Raw genomic sequence first — 22,249 nt, forward strand, 5'->3', positions numbered from 1 at the left:
ACCTTGAAGCCTCCGATAAGCAGCTAACAATCGATCACTAACATCCGGCACGAGCAGATGTACCCGGATCTGCACAAAAAGATGTGCATAAGCGTAGTATGAGTACACCATAACGGTACCCAGTAAGTATCAAGCCTAACCTCGGTAGAATAGTGACGAGCCCAGGTCAAGACACCTACTTGGATATAATAAACAGAATGAAAACGTAATAACAAGAAGTAATGGAAAGCGGGGCAATAAGTGATATGAAGAAAGTTAATAACATAGACTAACGAAAGGATTGTAAGCATAGAGATAACATAAGGGTAGCAATTGAAAAAATCCACAATGTTCATATACGGACAATAACTGATAGAACAAGGAAGAGCAAAATAACAAGAAGGTACCGCCTCGTGTACAATAAGAATCACAACCAGGTACCGCCTCCTCGTGTATATCAAGAATCACAACCGAGGTACCGCCTCGTATTCATAATTCACAATCTCAATCATAATTTTTCCTTATAACGCCGCGTAAGCCTTACATTTAAATAGTTTTGAAAATATTTTTGCCTGAAATAGCGACACGCACTTTATCCCACCTTATGAAGCCGCATGGCTTCACGTAATTTCCTTATAAGAAACACGCACATAAGTCCCACCTTATGCCACTGCATGCACATTATTCCCTATCCTTATACCACCACATGCTCGTCAGTTTCACAGCACAATAACAACTCGCACCACAAGTGCTCATATACTACAACTTGCCAATAATCAACAATATCAATATTTTTACAATAATAGCCCATGGCTCAACCACAATGTGTACAATAATATCAACAAAAATAATAAATGTAAATTTCTCAACAAGAAGGATATCTCAACAAATAACAACTTCGCCTCAACGTGATAACGACATTCACAACTTCAATACCAATAACTCAACAATAAGAAAGATAATGTGTAACCACGATATTAAATAATAATAAATCATAATGAGAGAGATGACACATATCAATGACTTCAACTAATGGTAATCAATAATGAAAGAGATATCATGTACAATGACTTCAAATAATGATAAACGACAATGAAAGAGATAACAAGTATAATGACTTCAAATAATGATAATCAATAATGAAAGAGATAACATGTAACAATAAAAGGGGCAACAAGTTCAGCTAGAGCATGAGAGAAATTTATCAAGTAGGATATAGAACAAGTGTTAAACAAGTCATTTAAGGCATGTAAGGGTAGACTAACACAAGTAAGAATAAATTGACTATGAGAATTTAGAACATGATATGACAATTCAATTAAAGCATGAAAAGAGTCTAAGCAGCCTAAACCGGTCAAATACCATATATAATACGTGTATCGACTCGTCACCTTGCGTACACGGATTTCACATAGCATAAATGAATGAATCAATCCCAATCCTAAGTGGTAGTTCCCCCATACAAAGTTAGGCAAGATACTTACCTCAACTAGGACAATTCAACCCTTGGAAATAACTTTTTCCCTAAAATTCACCTCCACAAGGCTCAAATCTAACCAATATCGACTAAATATCGTCAAACAATGCAAGAGAAATCAATTACAATAGATAAAGCCATGATCTTTACACTTTTTCCAAGATGTCAACAAAAGTTAACTTGGGGCTCGCCCGGTCAAAACCCGGGTCTAATGGTAGATTCCGACTACCCATGACCCCACGAGTTTATATATATGATTAGTTTCAAAATCTTAGTCCAAATCGACTCTCAAAACTCAAATTCTTATTTTTCAAAAACTTGACAAAGTTTCACTTTGATTCACATAATTTTTATGTTAATATCTAAGATATTGATGGAATATGATTGGAAATAGATTAAAATCACTTACTCAAAGTTTGTAGATGAAAATTCCCTCTCCAAATCGCATCCTACCGACTAGGGTTCTAAAATCAGAGAATGTAAGATGAAATCCTGACTTTCAGTTCTTATGTTCAGATGCAGTTATCGCAATTGCGACATGGGTTCGCAATTGGGAACCCTTGCAATTGAGAAGAAAACTTTGATTGCGGCACTGACAGGCTTGGGGAACTTCTCGCAGATGCGAATATGGGTTCGCAATTGTGAACCCTGTTCCTCTCGCAAAAGGGACAAATTTGTTGCAAATGCAAACCTAACCTAACCCCAAGCAACATCGCAAACGCGACCCAGGCATCGCAATTGCGATACCTTTGGTTTCCCTATTAAGGTCGCAAATGCGACTCTGGTGTTCGCAAATGCGACACCAGAGGCACCAGACACCAGACTTTTCATTTTTCAATTCAAATCTTCCGAAACATGTCCGAAACTCATCTGAGCCCTCGAAGCTCCAAACCAAACATCCACACAAGTCTAAAAATATCATACGAACTCGCTCACGCGATCAAAACACAAAAATAATGTCTAGAACTACAAATCAAACACTAGAACACATGAATTTCAAAGTAAAGTTCAAGAATCTCTAGAATTACTATTGAACGTCCGAATCCTATCAAATAAACTCCGAATGATACCAAATTTTGCAGACAAGTTCTAAATAGCATAGCGAAGCTATTCCAAGTCCCAAAATCAAATTTCGAGCTTGATAACTAAAAGTCAACCTACGGTCAAACTTTTCAACTTCAAATTGCCAAATTTTGGCAAACAACACAAATCAATACGGACTTTCAAAATCAATTTCGGGCGTACGCCCAAGTCCGAAATCACGATACGAAGCTCTTGGAGCCATCAAACACCGTTCCGGGGTTATGTTCACAAAAGTCAAAGTTTGGTCATCATTTCTAACTTAAGCTTTTAAGTCAAGAATCAAAGGGTCCGAATCTACCCAAAAGCTTCCCGGAACAAAACTAGTCAATTCCGCAAGTCATAAAACCATAAACACCCATGTGTGAGGCATCAAAAAAAGGTAACGAGGCATAATTACACAAAACGATCGGTTGGGTCGTTACAACGATGTAACAAGTTGTAATGGATTGTTGTTGCTTGCGGATGGTTTAGATAGCTATATTTGGAATCCTGCCATCAAAGGTGCCCGGAAACTCCCACCCCCAAACCTACATTGCTCTTACGGAGTTTATACTTTTGGATTTGGGTTGATCCCGTTACAGAGGTTTATATGGTGGTATTGATTTCTTGCCCTCCTGGCCGCCAACCCCCCCCCCCCCCCAAATCTCGGTGTTGCACATTTCATGATAATCAATTATATTGTAATGGGGCTGCCCATTGGATTGTTGAAAATCGGGCAGCTGGAAGAAAAATCAATATGATTTACTTTTTTCACATGCATGATGAAAAGTATATGGAGATGAGTTTGCCTCCAACTCTAGTTGACAATTTTGTGGATCAAAAGTATATGTTTATGAACCTCTATGTGTCGGGGGAGTCATTGCACGTGATTGGTAGTGCTTTTATTTTTAACAATGTTATGGAAGTTTGGAAGATGACAAAGTATAGTGACTCAAAGTCATGGCTACATCGGTTCTCCATCGCCGATTATCATATTCAAGGTAATGTGGATCATCTCTTTGATAGACCACTACCATTAGGAAAACGGGAGAGCTTTTGTGGTCAACGAGCCACGGATTATTGATTCAATATGACCATGCACATGAAGTTGAAAAGAGCACACACTACAACATTATGTATTTATAGCTATGAAATATGTTGTAGCTAAATATATAAATTTCCGTAGCTAAACACTCTAGCCACAAAAGAAGTTCCGTAGCATTCGTAGCAAGAAGTAGCGTAACTAAAAGTTAACTACAAACTTTACATGTTCATGGCTAAGAACTAATACTTATTGCTACGAAAAAAATTGTATTGTAGCTGTAATGATAAAATACCTTGCCACGGGAAATATACTTGTAGCAAGTGCGTTAATTTTTTGTGCCACGATGATAAAATTTGTAGCTATCTTTGTAGCAAGATTTGATTTGTTTGCCATGAAAATTTAAATTTTATAGCTTTCTCTTGTGGCAATAGTACTTGTATTTAGCTACGAGTTCCACAATTCATAGCTATGAATTAAAGTATTTGCCACAAATATTTTCTTATGTAGCTAAAGATCTAATTTTTTTGCCATGAAATATATATAATTATAGCTAAATATATTTTTCGTTTGCTACGAAAACTGAAATTATATAATCATATTTTCGTGGCAATTATAGATACATTTAGTTGCTAATTTAATAATTTTATTGCTATAAACAGAAAAATCTTTCACATGATTTGTTAGTACAAGAATATTTGTAGTGTAGCTAAGAATACATATTTTTCAGATTCCAAATAAGTTACAACTGATACATAATTGTATTTTGAAATTTCAAAACATTTAGAGTACATAATTGATCTATGCCACCAACTATAGTACTAATATCTTGCTTGAGACTCAATGCTGTACGATCTTCTCCTTTAAATTGATCTATGCCACCAACTATAGTACTAATATCTTGCTTGAGACTCAATGCTGTACGATCTTCTCCTTTAAATTTTGATCTATGCCACCAACTATAGTACTAATATCTTGCTTGAGACTCAATGCTGTACGATCTTCTCCTTTAAATTGATCTACGCCACCAACTATAGTACTAATATCTTGCTTGAGACTCAATGCTGTACGATCTTCTCCTTTAAATTGATCTATGCCACCAACTATAGTACTAATATCTTGCTTGAGACTCAATGCTGTACGATCTTCTCCTTTAAATTGATCTATGCCACCAACTATAGTACTAATATCTTGCTTGAGACTCAATGCCGCACGATCTTCTCCTCTCTTTCCTGTCGTTATGTTCATTCAACATCTCTTAGCTTGTTAATGAAGCTCTACTAATTCCACATATTTGCCTGTCAATTTTGATAAAGAAAATCAAAGCCAGCTGGATACAAACTGATCAAACATATATTTTTAACAGGTACAACTAATTATATATTTTATAGAAAAGCATTACAGATTAATTTCCCATGAAAAATTTTCATATATTTCTCTAATAGTTTAATTAGTATTATCTTTACAAATATCTTTGTAACATGCTTCGTATGACCAATTTTATGAGATAATGAAACTCTCAATAAGCTTAAAATTAAAGGAGCAGCAAAATTCCAGAATAATTTAATCTTTTGCACTAAAATGTTCTTTCAACAAAATCACAATGAAAAAACAAGTATGTAAACCTACTTTATTATTTTATGTAAGAATTATAGATCCACACAACAAAAAGACCCAAAGACATTAAAATGAACAACAACATATCTAAGTAACAAAAATTAACATGAATAACAAGATACCTAAGTAATAACCAGAGCGTTCATTCAATTCAATCGAATATTTAGTATGGTTCTTTGAAATAGGCTGCATAATGACAATAGCTTATGAATCAACCACAACTAGCAAACATTTATTTATTAGCTTCACCAATTTTTGACAAGCATGAACGAGAAAAGGCACAAATCACACATGTACTGCATTTTCGATTGAACTTAACAAATTTTTTCAGAAAAAAACACAAAATATAAAGATAAAAGATCTCATTCAAAGAGAGAACCCATATACATTACAATTAATTCCTTACTTAGATTCCAACATAGTCAATACTGATTCATTATAATTAACTAATATTGTTGTTTTACACAATTAAGACAAATTAAATCGACGTAGAGGGGAAAAAAGACAAATAGAATATGAAAAAGATACTGGAACGCAAGAAATTACCTAAATAAGATTGATAAAGACAAAGACAAACGGAGATGGAGAAGAGAAGGGCGGCGGCTGGAGCTAGAAAGAAGGGCTAGGTTTGGGGTTTTTACTTGGCCAATTGTCTTCCGTTCTCGTTTTATATCCTTTACATTCTTTTACCTTTTTTAACTTTTACATACAAATACCATTAATAAATATAAATAGATGTAGAAACAACTATGGCTTAATAAAAAAAAGACCTTAAAAACAACAACAAATATATGTCATTAACATTAACCAGAATAAAATAAGTTATTATTCCCGTGAAAAAATAATATTCCGGATATATAAAAAGAAAATATCAAAAAAAAAATAAAATATTTAGCAACAAAGATTAAGTCTACTAGCTTAGTGATGACTATAATTGCATAATTATTTAAAGTATAACTATAACTCACATGTAGTAATATTTTTCTGATATTGAATTATGATATTATTATTTTTTGTCATATGCTCATATTTGAATTTTATTACATTTTTAATTTTTAATGTTTCTTTAGATTTATTGTAACTATTAAGTCATTAAAATTGTAATGGATCAACATCAATAGCTTTTTATGCTTATTTATATTGAATATAATTAGTTATCAATATTATTACACATATGAACATATTTGTTTAAATGTGAGATAAATTAATTAAGTAGATCACATAGTTAGTTAAATTATATTAAAACTTACAAGTAATAATTTATTAATATACAATTATAAAATTTTAGTTAGTTGAATCATATACTTTAATATCAAACATATTAAATTCTTATTTTTTAAAATAAAACTTTATAGTCACAAGAGAGATGAAACATGATCTAGTATGCGAACCATGTTAAACTCAACTAATTCGATAGATAATGAGTTTTATGATAATTAATAAATTATTAGATTATTGAAGGACCAAATCTATATGGCTTTTGTTTATTTCATCTTGATTATATATACAATGCAATGGATACAAGCTTATAGTTGTATAAATTCGATATAATTAGTTATTTACACATCAAATTAGATATATTCAATTGTGCTTTATAAATATAATTCAAACCTATAAGTAATACTTATTTTGTAAGAATTGCAATATTGTTATTTTTGTTATGGACTTAAATATTAACCATGTTATAATCTTAAGTTGATATAATTAGAAAAACTTAGTTTTTGAAAGACTAATATGAACATTAGTACTTATTTCAAAAATAAGCGCTTTGATATATGAAATTACTTTAAGTACTTATTTAAAATAATTAAGCACCACACATACATGCATATCTCTACAAACTGTTAAAGTCTTCTATATGAGTACTTATTTTTAAAATAAGTGCTTAAATATAATAAATTATGCTAAATNCTTATTTAAAATAATAAAGGACCAAATATGCATAAAATAAAGTATGAACTTAATAAGTCAAGAAGCTAGTTGATAAGCATTGATGCCAAATGCACTTACTAACTTTTCTACATTGCAACAAAAATCTAACTTTTATATTTAAAATTCATTTTCGGAAAACTTCTCTAATTTTTGGATAAACTCTTATATTGATAATTTTGTAATCAAACCAAAATATTCATTTAACTATGAAAATTTTTAACAACTAACTTATTATTGTAAATAATACATATATGGTAACTTCAAGCACATGACAAAAATTATAACTACTTGCGGAAGTTTACTGTCTCTCTGAATCTTGTGGCTATATCATCTATCATAACAAATACTTGCAGCTAATAAGCCAACGATGTTTTCGATTTCTTATAACTTGAATTTTAAAATAGTTTTTAAATTTAATATTTATTTCAAATCATTATTGTGGCTAACATGTTATAACCGCAGTAACATCAAACACGTGGCAAAAACTTATATTTAGCTACAAAATTTTATTGTTTCAGAATAAGTTTGTAGCTATTAAGTTAGCTTTTGCCACAAACTTTTATAATTGAAGTAGAAATACCTATTCAGCTACAATATTTTGTATCGAGTAATATTTTGTGACTAAAAGATTAATACTGCTACAGTAATTTCAGACGTGTGGCAAAAACTCATAATTAGCTACAAAATATGGTTGTAGCAATAATTTTTTATATTTATTAACCCAATTATTGCCACATGCTTTTATAACTTGAGGCAAAAATATCTATTTAGCTATAACATTTTGTTAGAAGTAATTTTTTTGTGGCTATAAAGTTGTTATAGCTACAGTAACTTCAAATGCGTGGCAAAAAAATACGATTAGCTACAAAATTTAATTGTAGCAATAAATTTATAGCTATTTGGGTAATTATTGCCACGATAGTTAGCACTTATAGCAAAAATATTAAATTAGCTTTGCTAATTTAATTTTGTAGCTAACTATCTTTATGAAATTGTAAATAGCCATGAAAATTTAATTTTTGTGGCTATTGTTAGGTATTAGCCACGATTTTCATATATGTAGCTAAGAATTTGTAGCTATATATACATAATGTTGTAGTGACAGGTGGCTTTAGGAACACCACAGAGTCCGACTTTCGTGTTGCACCTATAATTAATACTTTTTAAATAAAGCCATGTGTTGCTTGACCAATGACCAGTATTCGGAGAAGACACTTCTGAATCTATAAAGGCCTCATATATTGCCCACATGTAACGACCCGGCCGGTCGTTTAGAGTATTTTAACCTGATCCCCTAAATTACGCTTTCTCTATTCCATATCGTGATTTTTTAACTTGTCGGGTTGTTCGATTTTGGTTTCGGAGTGAGATGAGACACAGTCTCCAAGTTGAAGTTTTAATTATAAGAGTTGATCGTAGTTTGAATTTTGAGTAGACGACCCCAAAATTTAGTTTTTGATGATTCCAATAGCTCCGTATGGTAATTTTAGACTTAGGATCGCGACCGAATGTTGATTTGGAGGTCCGAAGGTCATTTCGACGTAAATTGGCGAAAGTTGGAAAATAGAAGAATTTTTGGAAAGTTTGACCGCGAGTTGACTTTATTGATATCGGGGTCGAAATTCGATTCTGAAAATTGAAACAACTCCATTATGTCATTTATGACTTGTGTGTAAAATTTGAAGTCATTCCGGATTAATTTGATACGTTTCGGCACGAGTTTTGTAAGTTGGAAAGTTTGAAAATTCATAAGTGCGATTCGAGGTTTGACGTTGTTTGATATAATTTGATACCCCGAGCAGGTCCGTGTTATGTTACAGGACTTATTGGTATATTCGGACAAAGTCCCGAGTGGCTCGGATGAGTTTCGGACGAGGATAGGATAGTTTGGAACCTTGTTGAAACAACTGGAATTTTTGGTTGCTAGTGTCTTCGCACCTGCATGAGGGACCGCAGGTGTGTGCTCGTAGAAGCGTGAAACTGGTCGCAGAAGCGACCTGGGAAGGCTGGCTGGGGAGATCGTAGAAGCGGAAGAAAATGCACACCTGCGAGACCGCAGGTGCGGTACCTGGAACGCAGAAGCGAGAAGCTTCGCAGATGCGCATTTGGCCATTGCACCTGCGATTGCGCAGAAGTCAACGAAATTTCGCAGGTGCAATGGGTCGACTGGGCAGTGGAATTTTGCAAATGCGATATTTGTCTCGCAAAAGCGAGACCGCACGTGCGAAATTGGGCAGAAACATAAAGGATCGAACTTGGTCATTTTCTTCATTTCGTTTTGAATTTTTAGAGCTCGATTTTGGGCGATTCTGGAGGGATTTTTCACATGTTCGTCTTGGGTAAGTGTTCTATATCCAAAAGTGATTATATTTCATAATTCCATGGTTATATTCATCAATTATTAGTGAATATAATGGAAGAAATTGAGAAAATTTGTGAAATCTTCCAAAAATGCAAAATGGAGATTTGGAGGACGATTCGTTATCGGAATTTGATTTTTTTTGGTATGGTTGGACTGTCGTTGAATGAGGGTCCGGATTTCGTAACTTTTGTAAATTCGTGACGTGTGCCCCACGTTGACATTCCGAGTTGACTTTTTAATCTCTTTATAAATATGGTATGTTTATCGTTTGAATTAGTTTCTATAGTTATATTTATCGTATGAAATTGTTTTGGCTAGATTCAAGCCATTCAGAGTTGGATAATCGAGGAAAAGGCCTACTATTGGATTGAGAAAACACGATTGAGGTAAGTGGCTAGTCTAACCTTGTGTGGGGAAAATTCCCCTTTGGATTGGTATTGTTATGATAATTGTGATGTATTGAAAGCCGTGTACGCGAAGTGACGAGTGTGTATAAGGGCTAAATATTAAAAATCCTCTTTAATTGTGTAGATCCCTGTCACGTATCAATTAAATTATTTTATCATATCATCATTATCCTATTTTCGCGTGTCCTACACGTCTTACCTTTTTCTTGCTACTTGCATTACCTGTTTAATTGAAGTTTTGTTCCCTTTTATTTCATGCTCATTATTTGAAAGTTGAATTTCTTACTTGAATTATTAGAATATGAAATATCCGATTACTTAAAATTGTATTAAGACAGAGTGTTAAATTGTGAAATATTATTTTGTTGAGTTGTTCACTCCCGGATATTTTTGCTGATATTTGTGTACATTGTGGTGGAGCCGTGAGATCCTTGTTGTGGAAAATAATGTTATTAATAATTTCCTGGCAAGTTGTAATATTTTGTCACTTGAGGTACAAATTGTGACATATTGTAATATTGACACGCATGCTGTGGTATAAGGTGTGGGTGTTGAAACGCATACGGTGAGATAAGGTGTGCTTGATACGCGTGGCTAGCAGGGGAACTACTAGAAGTCATACGGTGTGATAAGGTGGGCTAAAACGCGAGATGCTATTTCGGAAAAAAAGTATTTTTAAAACTAAATGTGAAGGCTCCCGCGACGATATAAGAAAAGATTGTGAATTTATTTATGATTTGGGACTACGAGGCGGTACCTCGGGAGTGCCCTTGTTGATATTTCTCTGTTGGTACACTTGTATTTGGTTGTTTTGTTCCAGGTCGTAATATTCTTTTTTTCTTCCTTGATGTATTATATGCCCTTATTCTGTGTAGCTAAATTGTGGCATAGTCCTTACTTGTTTCTTTCCATTGTCATTATTAATATATTTGTTAAATCTTTCATCTTATTTTCATGCTATTTTCAGTAGGGCCACCTGACCTGACCTCGTCACTACTCTACCAAGGTTAGGCGTGACACTTACTGAGTACCGCTATGGTGTACTCTTGCTACGCTTCTGCACATCTTTTTGTGCAGATCCATGTACTTCCTACCAGACCAGGCATCATTGAGTTAGTCTGTATGTGGAGATTTTAAGGTATACCTGCCGGCATCCGCAGGCCTCGGAGTCCCTCTCTATCTATATTATGTATTTTCTTCATCCTTATTAGACTATGATGTATAGAAATATTTAGTATTATTTCTTAGAGCTTGTGACTTGTATTTCGCCGGGTTTTGGTAATTTTTATATGTACTGAATTGTTGAGATTTAAGACTTTAAATTATTAGTTCAGCTATTTCCGCATACTTGATAGGCTTACCTAGTCTTAGAGACTAGGTGCCGTCACGATATCCCACGAAGGGAAATTGGGATCGTGACAAGTTGGTATCAGAGCTTTAGGTTCATAGGTGTTACCAGTCACAAGCAGGTTAGTAGAGTCTCGCGGATCGGTGCGGAGATGTCTGTACTTATCTTTGAGAGGCTATGGAACTGTTAGAAAAGCTTCACTTCTTTGATTCCTTATGGTGCGAATTTATTGACTTCAAAATTCTAATTCTGTCTTTCTGTTTTCTCACAGATGGTGAGGACACACACAACTGGATCCGATGTTCAGACACCCGCGTCCCCTGCTAGAGTCGCGAAAGGACGGGGCCGAGGATGGCCACGTGGTGCAGCCAGAGCACGCTCGAGCTGCTGTAGAGGAACCACCAGTAGCTCCAGTTGGAGAGCAGGCACCTGAGAAGGCTATTACTACCCTTGCACTCCAAGAGACCCTTGCCCAGTTTTTGAGCATATTTGGCACTTAAGCTCAGGCGGGATTAATTCCACTTTCCCTTGCCACATCTCAGGTCGAGGGAGGAGCACAAATCCCGCCGCCTGTACCCAGAGCTACGGGTCCAGGTTGACCATGTCCTAGAGGTCATACCAGTGCAACCGATTGTACTAGTTCAGCCCGAGGTTAGGGCAGCAATTTCTGAGGGGAAGCAGCTCAGGATCGAGAGGTACAAGAAGTACCACCCTCCTACTTTCAGCGGGTTGGCGTCAGAGGATGCCCAATGTTTTCTTGAGGAATGTCACCGTATCCTCCATACCATGGGTATTGTGGAGTCTAGTGGGGTTGCTTTCACTACGTTCTAGCTTAAATGAGCGGCTTATCAGTGGTGGCGAGCGTATGAGTTGGGTAGTCTGACTGAGGCAGCTTCACTCACTTGGGCTCAGTTTTTAGATATGTTCTTGGGGGAGTTTGTTCCCCAGAGTCTCAGAGATGCATGGTGCGCAGAGTTTGAGTAGTTGCACTAGGGTTCTATGACTGTATTGGAGTATGCAGTCCAATTTAGTGATTTGTTGAGGCATGCACCAACCTAGGTTACTACTGTCAGAGAGCGGGTTCGCCGATTTATCGAGGGGATCAACCCTTGTATCAGATTTAGCATGGCCCGAGAGTTGGAGTTGGACATCGCATACCAACAGGTAGTAGAGATTTCTAGGATATTATAGGGTATGTGGGACTGGAAGAGAGCATAGAGGGATGCCAAGAGGCCTCGAGATTCTGGCACATATAACAGTGCTCGTGCTCCAGTTGCAGTCTGTCATGGTAGAGGCTATGTGTGTCGCCCTGTTCATTCAGCATTTACAGCTTCCAACGGTATTCCGGCCACTCTTAGGCCTCAGGTTCCCTATTATGCACCGCCATTTTCTAGTATACCTCCTGCACTTTCAGCTGTTAGTCCAACCGATCAAGCCCGAGCCAGTCACAACAGTCACGTCCTCCGAGAGCTTGTTTGAGTGTGGTGACATTGGTCATTTGGTGAGGGATTGCCCTAAACTCAGGAAGGGTGCACCTCCACAGATTACTCAGGCCCCATGTATTCCATAGGGCCCTCAGGCTTCTCAGGCCATGGTTACCGCTCTAGTTACCACTCCACCTGCATAGCCAGCTCGAGGCGGAGGTCGAGCAAGTAGAGGTCGCCCTAGAGGGGGAGGCCAGGCCAGATATTATGCTCTTCCAGCTAGGACTGAGGCAGCTGCATCTGACTTAGTTATCATAGGTATTTTTTCGGTTTGTCATAGAGAGGCATCTGCCTTGTTTGATCCAGGCTCCACCTATTCCTATGTGTCATCTTATGTTGCTCCATATTTGGGGGTATTCCGTGATTCTCTGAGTTCTCCTGTGTATGTATCCACGTATGTGGGAGATTCTATTATTGTTAACCGTGTGTATCGGTCGTGTTTAATTGTTATTAATGGTTTTGAGACCAGAGCCGATCTCTTGTTGCTCAGTTTGGTAGATTTTGATATTATTATAGGAATGGATTGGTTGTCGCCCTATCACGCTATTCTCGATTGTCATGCTAAGAGTGTGACGCTGGCTATGCCAGGTGTACCACGTTTACTGTGGAGAGGTGCTTTAGATTATGTTCCTAGCAGGGTTATATCATTTCTAAAGGCTCAGCATATGGTTGAGAAGGGGTGCAACATTTATCTAGCCTTCATGAGGGATATCAGTGTAGATACTCTTATCGTGGAGCCAGTTCCGCTAATGAGGGATTTCCCAGATGTATTTCCAGCGGATCATTCGGGCATGCCGCATTGGTTTCTTGCCAGGCACTTAGCCCATCTTTATTCCACCATATCATATGGCCCTTGCAGAGTTGAAAGAGTTAAAAGAACAGTTGCAAGAGTTGCTTGATAAAGGTTTCATTCGGCCCAGTGTATCTCCTTGGGGTTCTCTAGTCTTATTTGTAAAGAAAAAGAATGGTTCTATGCGCATGTGTATTGATTATTGTCAGTTGAATAAGGTTACAGTGAAGAACATGTATCCATTGCCACACATTTATGATCTATTTGATCAGCTACAGGGTGCCAGAGTGTTCTCGAATATTGATTTGCGGTCTGGTTATCACCAGTTGAAGATTCGGGATTCAGATATTCTAAAGATAGCATTCAGGACCCGCTAGGTTACTATTAATTTCTCGTGATGTCTTTTGGGCTGACCAATGCCCCAACATCATTCATACACTTGATGAACAGTGCATTTCAGCCCTATCCTGACTCTTTCATCATTGTGTTTATTGACGACATCTTGGTGTACTCCCAAAGCCGGAAAGATCATGAGCAGCACTTGAGGAGCGTACTTCAGACCTTGAGGGAAAAGAAGTTATATGCAAATTTTTCAAAATGTGAATTCTAGCTTGATTTAGTGGGATTTTTGGGCCATGTAATGTCGAGTGAAGGGATCCAAGTAGATCCAAAGAAAATTGAAGTAGTGCAGAGTTGGCCCAGACCATAATCAGCTACCGAGATCCGGAGTTTCCTTGGTTTGGCAGGGTATTATCGCTAATTCGTAGAGGGTTTCTCGTCTATTGTTGTACCTATGACCTGATTGACCCAGAAAGGTGCTCCGTTCAGGTGGACCGAGGAATATGAGGAGAGCTTTCAAAGCTCAAGACAACATTGACTACGACCCCAGTGTTGGTGTTGGCTACAGGTTCAGGGTCTTATATTATGTGTTGTGATGCATCGCGTACTGGTCTCCGCGCGGTGTTGATGCAAGACGGTAGGGTGATTGCCTATGCGTCTAGACAGTTAAAGGTACATGAGAAGAATTATCCGGTCCACGACCTTGAGTTAGCAGCTATTGTTCATGCCTTGAAGATTTGGTGGCATTATTTTTACGGTGTCCATTGTGAGGATTATACCGACCATCGGAGTCTACATCATCTGTTCAAATAGAAGGATCTCAACTTGCGGCAGTAGAGGTTGTTAGAGTTACTTAAAGATTATGATATCACCATCTTGTATCATCCCAGGAAGGCCAATGTGGTGGCCAATTCCTTGAGTCAAAAGGCGGAGAGGTTGGGCAGTTTAGCATATCTATCGGTAGCAGAGAGGCCATTAGCATTAGAGGTTCAGGCCTCCAACCAGTTTGTTAGATTGGATGTCTTGGAGCCAAGTCGAGTACTTGCCTGTCGTTTCTCGGTCCTCTTTATATGATCGTATCAGAGAGTGTTAGTATGACGACCTCCATTTGCTTGTCCTCAAGGACGCGGTTCAACACAGCAATGCCTAGGAAGTTACAATTAGGGATGACAGTGTGTTGCGGATGCAGGCCAGGTTATGTGTGCCCAATATAGATGATTTGCATGAGTTGATTGTCCAAGAGGCTCACAGATCGCGGTACTCCATTCATCCGGGTGCCGCCAAGATGTATCAGGACTTGAAGCAAGACTATTGGTGGAGGAGAATGAAAAAGGACATAGTGGAGTATGTAGCTCGGTGCCTTAATTGTCAACAAGTGAAGTATGAGCACCAACGGCCAGGAGGATTGCTTCAGAAGCTAGAGATTCCAGAGTGGAAATGAGAGTGGGTTACTATGGATTTTATTGTTGGGCTTCCACAGACTCGGAAGAAGTTCGATGCAGTTTGGGTAATTGTGGATAGGTTGACCAAGTCGGCTTGTTTCATTTTAGTGGTAACTACTTATTCCTTAAAGTAGTTGGCTAAGGTTTATATTTGCGAGATTGTCAGACTGCATGGCGTACTTCTATCATCTCCAGCCCAGGTATGCAGTTTATATCGCGGTTTTGGAGGGCCGTACAACATGAGTTGGGCACACGGGTTAAGCTGAGTACATCATTTCACCTCAGGCGGACGGACAGTCCGAGCGCACTATTTAGATATTGGAGGATATGCTCTGTGCATGTGTGATGGAGTTTGGTGATTCTTGGGATCAGTTCTTGCCACTTGCGGAGTTTGCTATAACAGCAACTACCAGTCGAGCATTTAGATGACTCCGTATGAAGCCTTATATGGGAGGCGGTGTCGGTCTCCTGTAGGTTGGTTTGAGCCGGGCGAGGCTAGGCTATTGGGTACAGACTTGGTTCAGGATGTTTTGGAAAATATTAAATTGATTTAGGATCGACTTCGTACAGCCCAATCTAGATAGAAGAGTTATGCGGATCAGAAGGTTCGCGATGTTGCATTCATGGTTGGGGAGCGGGTCTTGCTTTGGGTTTCGCCCATGAAGGGTGTTATGAGGTTCAGGTAGAAGGCCAAGTTGAGTCCCAGGTATATCAGACCTTTTGAAATTCTTGAGGAGGTGTCCTACAAACTTGCACTGCTACCTAGCCTAGCTGCAGTTCATCCGGTATTCTTTGTTTCTATGCTTCGGAAGTATCACGCTGATCTGTCTCATGTGTTAGATTTCAGCTCAGTCCAGTTAGACAAGGATTTATCTAATGTTGAGGAGCCGATGGCTATTTTGGACAGGCAGGTTCGAAATCTAATGTCAAAGAACATTGCTTCAGTGAAGGTCCAGTGGAGGGGTCAGCCAGTCGAGGAGGATACTTGGGAGACCGAGCATGATATGCGTAGCCGTTTTCCACATCTTTTCACCACTTCAGGTATGTCTCTATACTTATTCGAGGATGAACGTTTGTTTAAGATGGGGAGAATGTAACGACCCGACTGGTCGTTTTGAATATTTCAACCCCGATCCCCTAAATTATGCTTCCTCTATGCCATATCGTGATTTTGTAACTTTACGGGGTATTTGATTTTGGTTTCCGAGTGAAATGGGACACATAGTCCCTAAGTTGAAAGTTTTAATTATAAGAGTTTACCGTAGTTTGACTTTTGTGTAGACGACCCCGAAATTTAGTGTTGATGATTCCAATAGCTCCGTATGGTGATTTTAGACTTGGGAGCGCGACCGAATGTTGTTTTGGAGGTCTGTAGGTTGTTTCGGCATAAATTGGCAAAAGTTGGAAAATAGAAGAATTTTTAAAAAGTTTGACCGAGAGTTGACTTTATTGATATCGGGGTCGAAATTCAATTTTGGAAATTGGAACAGCTCCATTATGTCATTTATGACTTGTGCGTAAAATTTGAAGTCATTCCGGATTAATTTGATACGTTTCGGCATGAGTTTTGTAAGTTGGAAAGTTTGAAAATTCATAAGTGCGATTCGAGGTACAATTCGTAATTTTGATTTTGTTTGATGTAATTTGATACCCCGAGTAGGTCCGTGTTATGTTACCGGTCTTATTGGTATATTCGGACAAGGTCCCAAGTGGCTCGGATGAGTTTCAGTCATGGTTCGGATCGTTTGGAACCGAGTTGAAGATGCTGGAATTTTTAGTTGCTAGTGTCTTCGCACCGACGCATGAGGGACCGCCCGTGCGTGCTCGCAGAAGCGTGAAACTGGTTGCAGAAGCGACCTGGGAAGGCTGGCTGGGGAGGTCGCAGAAGCGGAAGAAAATGCGCACCTTCGAGACCGCAGGTGGGGTACCTGGAACGCACAAGCGAGAAGCTTCGCATATGCGAATTTGTTCATTGCACCTGCGATTGCGGAGAAGCGGACGAAATTCCACAGGTCTGATGGGTCGACTGGGCAGTGGAATGTCGCAAGTGCAAGATTTGTCTCGCAAAAGCGAGACCGCAACTGCAAAAAATTTGTCCGCAGGTGCGAAACTGGGCAGAAACATAAGGGATCGAATTTGGTCATTTTCTTCATATCGTTTTGGATTTTTTGAGCTTGGTTTTGGGCTATTCTGGAAGGATTTTTCACAAGTTCGTCTTGGGTAAGTGTTCTATATCCGAAAGTTATTATATTTCATATTTCCATGGTTATATTCATAAGTTATTAGTGAATCAAATGGAAGAAATTGAGAAAATTTGTGAAATTTTCCAAAAAAGTAAAATGGAGATTTGGAGGACGATTCGTTATCGGAATTTGATAATTTTGGTATGGTTGGAATCGTCGTAGAATGAGGGTTCGGATTTCGTAACTTTTGTATATTCGTGGCGTGGGCCTCGTGTTGACTTTCCGAGTTGATTTTTTAATATCTTTATAAATATCGTAAAGTTTATCGTTTGAATTAGTTTCCTATAGTTATATTTATCGTATGAAATTGTTTTGGCTAGATTCGATCCATTCAGAGTTGGATAATCGAGGAAAAGGCCTACTATTGGATTGAGATAACACGATTTGAGGTAAGTGGCTTGTCTAACCTTGTGTGGGAGAAATTTCCCTTACGATTGGTATTGTTATGATAATTGTGATGTGGTGAAAGCCGTGTACGTGAGGTGACGATTATGTACAGGGCTAAAATGGAAAATTCTGGCTATAATTGTGTAGATCCCTATCACGTATTAATTGAATTATTCTATCATATTATATTCATCATCGTTGTTCTATTTTCACATGTCCTACTCATCTTACCTTTTTCTTGCTACTTGCTTTACCTGTTTAATTGAAATTTTGTTCCCTTTAATTCCACGCTCATTATTTGAAAGTTGAATTTCTTACTTGAATTAGTAAAATATGAAATATCTGATTACTGAAAATTGTATTGAGGCAGAGTGTTAAATTGTGAAATATTATTCTGTTGAGTTGTTCACTCCTGCATATTTTTGCTGATATTTGTGTACATTGTGGTTGATCCATGGGATCCTTATTGCACAAAATAATATTATTGTTGATTTCTTGGCAAGTTGTAATATTTTGGCACTTGACGTGCAAATTGTGACATGTTGTGATATTGATACACATGCTGTGGTGTAAGGTCTGAGTGTTGAAACGCATGCAGTGGGATAAGGTAGGCTTGATACACGTGGCTAGCAGGGGAACTACTAGAAATCATGCGGTGTGATAAGGCGGGCTAAAACGCGGGAGTTATTTTGGGAAAAATAATTTTTAAAACTAAATGTGAAGGCTCCCGCGGCAATATAAGGAAAGATTGTGAATTTATTTATGATTTGGGACTATGAGTTGGTACCTCGGGAGTGCTCTTGTTGATATTTCTCTGTTGGTACACTTGTGTTTGGTTGTTTTGTTCCAGGTAATACTATTCTTGTTTTCTTCCGTGATGTATTATTTGCCCTTATTCTGTGTAGCTAAATTGTGTCATACTCCTTACTTGTTTCTTTCCATTGTTATTATTAATATATTTGTTAAATCTTTCGTCCTATTTTCGTATTATTTCCAGTAGGGCTCTGACCTGACCTCGTCACTACTCTACCGAGGTTAGGCTTGACACTTACTGGGTACCACTGTGGTGTACTCATGCTACGCTTCTACACATCTTTTTTGTGTAGATCCAGGTACTTCCTACCAGACCAGGCATCAGTGAGCTAGTCCGTACGTGGAGATTTCAAGGTATACCTTCCAGCGTCCGCAGGCTTTGGAGTGCCCATATCTATATTATGTTTTTTCTTCATCCTTATTAGACTCTAATGTATGCAGATATTCAGTATTACTTCTTAGAGCTTGTGACTTATATTTTGCCGGGTTTTGGAAATTTCTATATGTATTGAATTGTTGAGATTTAAGACTTTAAATTATTAATTCAGTTATTTCCTCATTTTTGATAGGCTTACCTAGTCTTAGATTCAAGGTGCCATCATGATATCCCACAGAGGGAAATTGGGGTTGTGACATGATCAGTTCCAAGCCTATACTACTATTGAGTAGCTAGGATGGTCGATGCAGTTTTACCCAACAAAGGTCGGGATCGAATCCACAAGGAGTTAATTAGTTGGGAGTTAGGTTTATATCTGAGTAAGAGATGCCAGTTTTGCTCTTAATTGCACTTCCACAAATGGTTGATTGTTTTCTACTTCTAATTCTATTCTATAACATGCAGTATTTAAAACTAAGTATGATGTTTTTGTTGGTTGTTTTCAAGGATTTAGAGGGACTAGGGTAGTGACTTTCGCCTACGTAGATATCTAACGGGTAGCAAGAATCTAGGGCAATCATGTGATTAATTGGGGTTGTAGTATATCCATCACACTCGGGTACTCACTCTATACCTCTCAGTAGTTTGAGTGAGTTTTCCCAATTTGGCTTTCTCAAGTCCAAATGGGTAATCATGCAATTCAAGTGATTTTAGCTCAAGTCGGGTATTATTATATCTAGGTTTAATCCTTTAATTGGGGCTATCAATTTCTTGAGTGAAATTTCTGGAATAAAATGCCGGTGCGGAGGTTTCATGGCCGGGTAATTCTGACCGTGGCCGCATTCTTGCTTTCGTGGCTGCATAATATTGAGCGTGATCCGCATTTCTTTGCATTTGGGATTGGGCTGGAACTTGTTTCGCCGACCGCTAGTTTTCATCGCGTCCGCGTATTCTTGTCGCGGACCACGTTCTTCATTTTTGCATGACTTGCAAAGTCTCTGAACCTTAGCACATGCTGTCAGCGGAATTCCAATCGCGGCCGCGGTGGTACTTCCATGGCCGCCGACTTCTGGTGCGGTCGCGCTTTCTGTCTGGCCCGATACCTCTCTGATTCTCCTTCTCGCAGTCCGCAAATTCATGACTGCATCCGCGGTGACACTTTCGCGGCCGCGCTTTTCTGTCGCAGTCCGCGTTTTACAGCTTTGACCCAGTCTTTGTCTTTATTTATATTTTGACTCCTTTATGAGTTGATCATGGCCACTTTGGCTCCTTGTGAACAATACCTGCAAGCAAGCATATTATGTTAGGTTTCGGGAATACTTTACGCATTTTACGCCCAAAACTCAAGTAAAAAGAGAGCAAATAATGGTTAAAATCCCTACTTATCAACTCCCCCAAACTTAAGCCTTCACTTGTCCTCAAGCAAATAAGGTAGTGCCCACCCCCACTTCAACAAAACAGAAGGATATTTCAGCTTCCCTAATATGAACCAAACATGCATCAATTGGGACTAACTGTTACCCTTAACACCAATGAATTATCAACAACACACAACTTTTTGAGTACCATAGTCTAGTGCGATACAAGAGCATCAAGAGTTGACTTAACTCACCAAGGAAACTTGCTCTACTACGTAGGTGATTGTGGAACCCAAACTCTTCCTCCTTTACTCTTCATAAGCAAATCTCACTTTAGATTGTATCACTCAAAACAAGGATTGTGGAGAAGTACCCTCATCTCTCTCAAGGGAAGGTCACAAGTTCGGCTCTAAGTACCATAAGCTTGCCCCTTATGTAAATCACCACTAATGTAAGCTCATTCAACTCAAAATCATAAATAGGGCTTTTGCGGGATAGTAATTAAGGCTTTTGGTCCATGGTAAGACTTATTGGCATATGATGGTTTCATCTTTCCTTAAGCACTCCATTTTCTCATTTCGGCTCACACTTTCTTGACTTTTGAGTCATTTTCTTCTTCCTTAGGGGAACTAGAGAGACACACTGTGACTCTTTCTTGCTCATGACGACTATTTTTCTCCTTTACTAATCTTTCAATGCCTTTCATCATTTCTTTCTTTGAATCCCTTCATTTTTTTTCATCTTATTCACTTTCTTTTTGACATACTTCTTTTTGGCTTTTCTTTCTTTTCTTTTGCCTTTCCTTTTCTTCATTTTGTACCTTTTATCACTTTCACATTCCTCGTCTCTCCCCCAAACTTATGCTTTTGCCAATTGTGAATGCTAAGGAAAGATCGGGTGCCAAGAGAGGATCATTATAGAACGGAATAAAGGCTTGTATCATGGTTATTGAAAGAAAAAGGGTTTTGGCTCAACTGGGTTGACTAGGGATATCATATTTGGTAGGCTATGGATGCTTTCAAGTTTTAAATTGGATCAAGGAGAGCGTATAATCATTTCTCAAGTCAAGCTACACTTAGAATTTCGCCTAGACAAACATTAAGGGATGGTTCTAGACTTATTGGCACGTGACTTGGACTTGCAATTTAATACCTCACCTCACAAGCTATTGGATTGTTAAAGAGGACAGAGTCGAGGGCCCACAACAACCCTAGCTAAGATTGAGCATCACAAATGGCTCCAAGAAGCCACTCGATGATTGTTTAGTCAACACAAGAGTCTAAAGGTCACAACTAGAACTATTCTTTGCAAAACAACTTGTTTCCAACCATAAGGCCGAAGGTAAATGTGTTAGGCCCAAGTGAAGCTTGCGTAAGACACTTTTATTCATTACTACTATTTACACAAAATCATAAAACAAAAAACGGACTCAATCCCTAAAGAAGGTAGTCACGCCATCCATCATTGGGAAGAGCAACCCGGTTCACACTACATCCACCTTTGGAAAGAACAGTGGCATTAAGAAAACCAAAGGCTTATTGTCCACATAAAATATAAAAAAAAAAAGAAGTTAACAACTTGAACAAGAAACTACTAAAGGAATAAAAAGCTATGAAGTAAATTACAGAAATCAACTGAATATATATAAAATGGAAGTAAAACAAATATTTACATAAATGAAAATGAATATATATATCAAATGGTAAAAATATTACATACCAAATGTGAAAGTTATGAATATATACATACCAAAAGTAAAACAAAGAGAAGTAAAGATAAAGAAAAATGGTG

General features: G+C 38.0%; 1 long non-coding RNA gene across 1 annotated transcript; it reads right to left on the reverse strand.

The window, feature by feature from the left end:
• Nucleotides 1–4,193: 4,193 nt before the first annotated feature.
• Nucleotides 4,194–5,811, reverse strand: LOC109206969. Its single transcript, XR_002064949.1, has 2 exons — nt 5,724–5,811; nt 4,194–4,858 (listed from the first exon to the last, which is right to left on the reverse strand). It is a non-coding gene; the product is annotated as an uncharacterized LOC109206969 (long non-coding RNA).
• Nucleotides 5,812–22,249: the final 16,438 nt, after the last annotated feature.

The sequence above is a fragment of the Nicotiana attenuata genome, unplaced genomic scaffold (assembly GCF_001879085.1).
Source record: "Nicotiana attenuata strain UT unplaced genomic scaffold, NIATTr2, whole genome shotgun sequence".
Taxonomy (NCBI): domain Eukaryota; kingdom Viridiplantae; phylum Streptophyta; class Magnoliopsida; order Solanales; family Solanaceae; genus Nicotiana; species Nicotiana attenuata.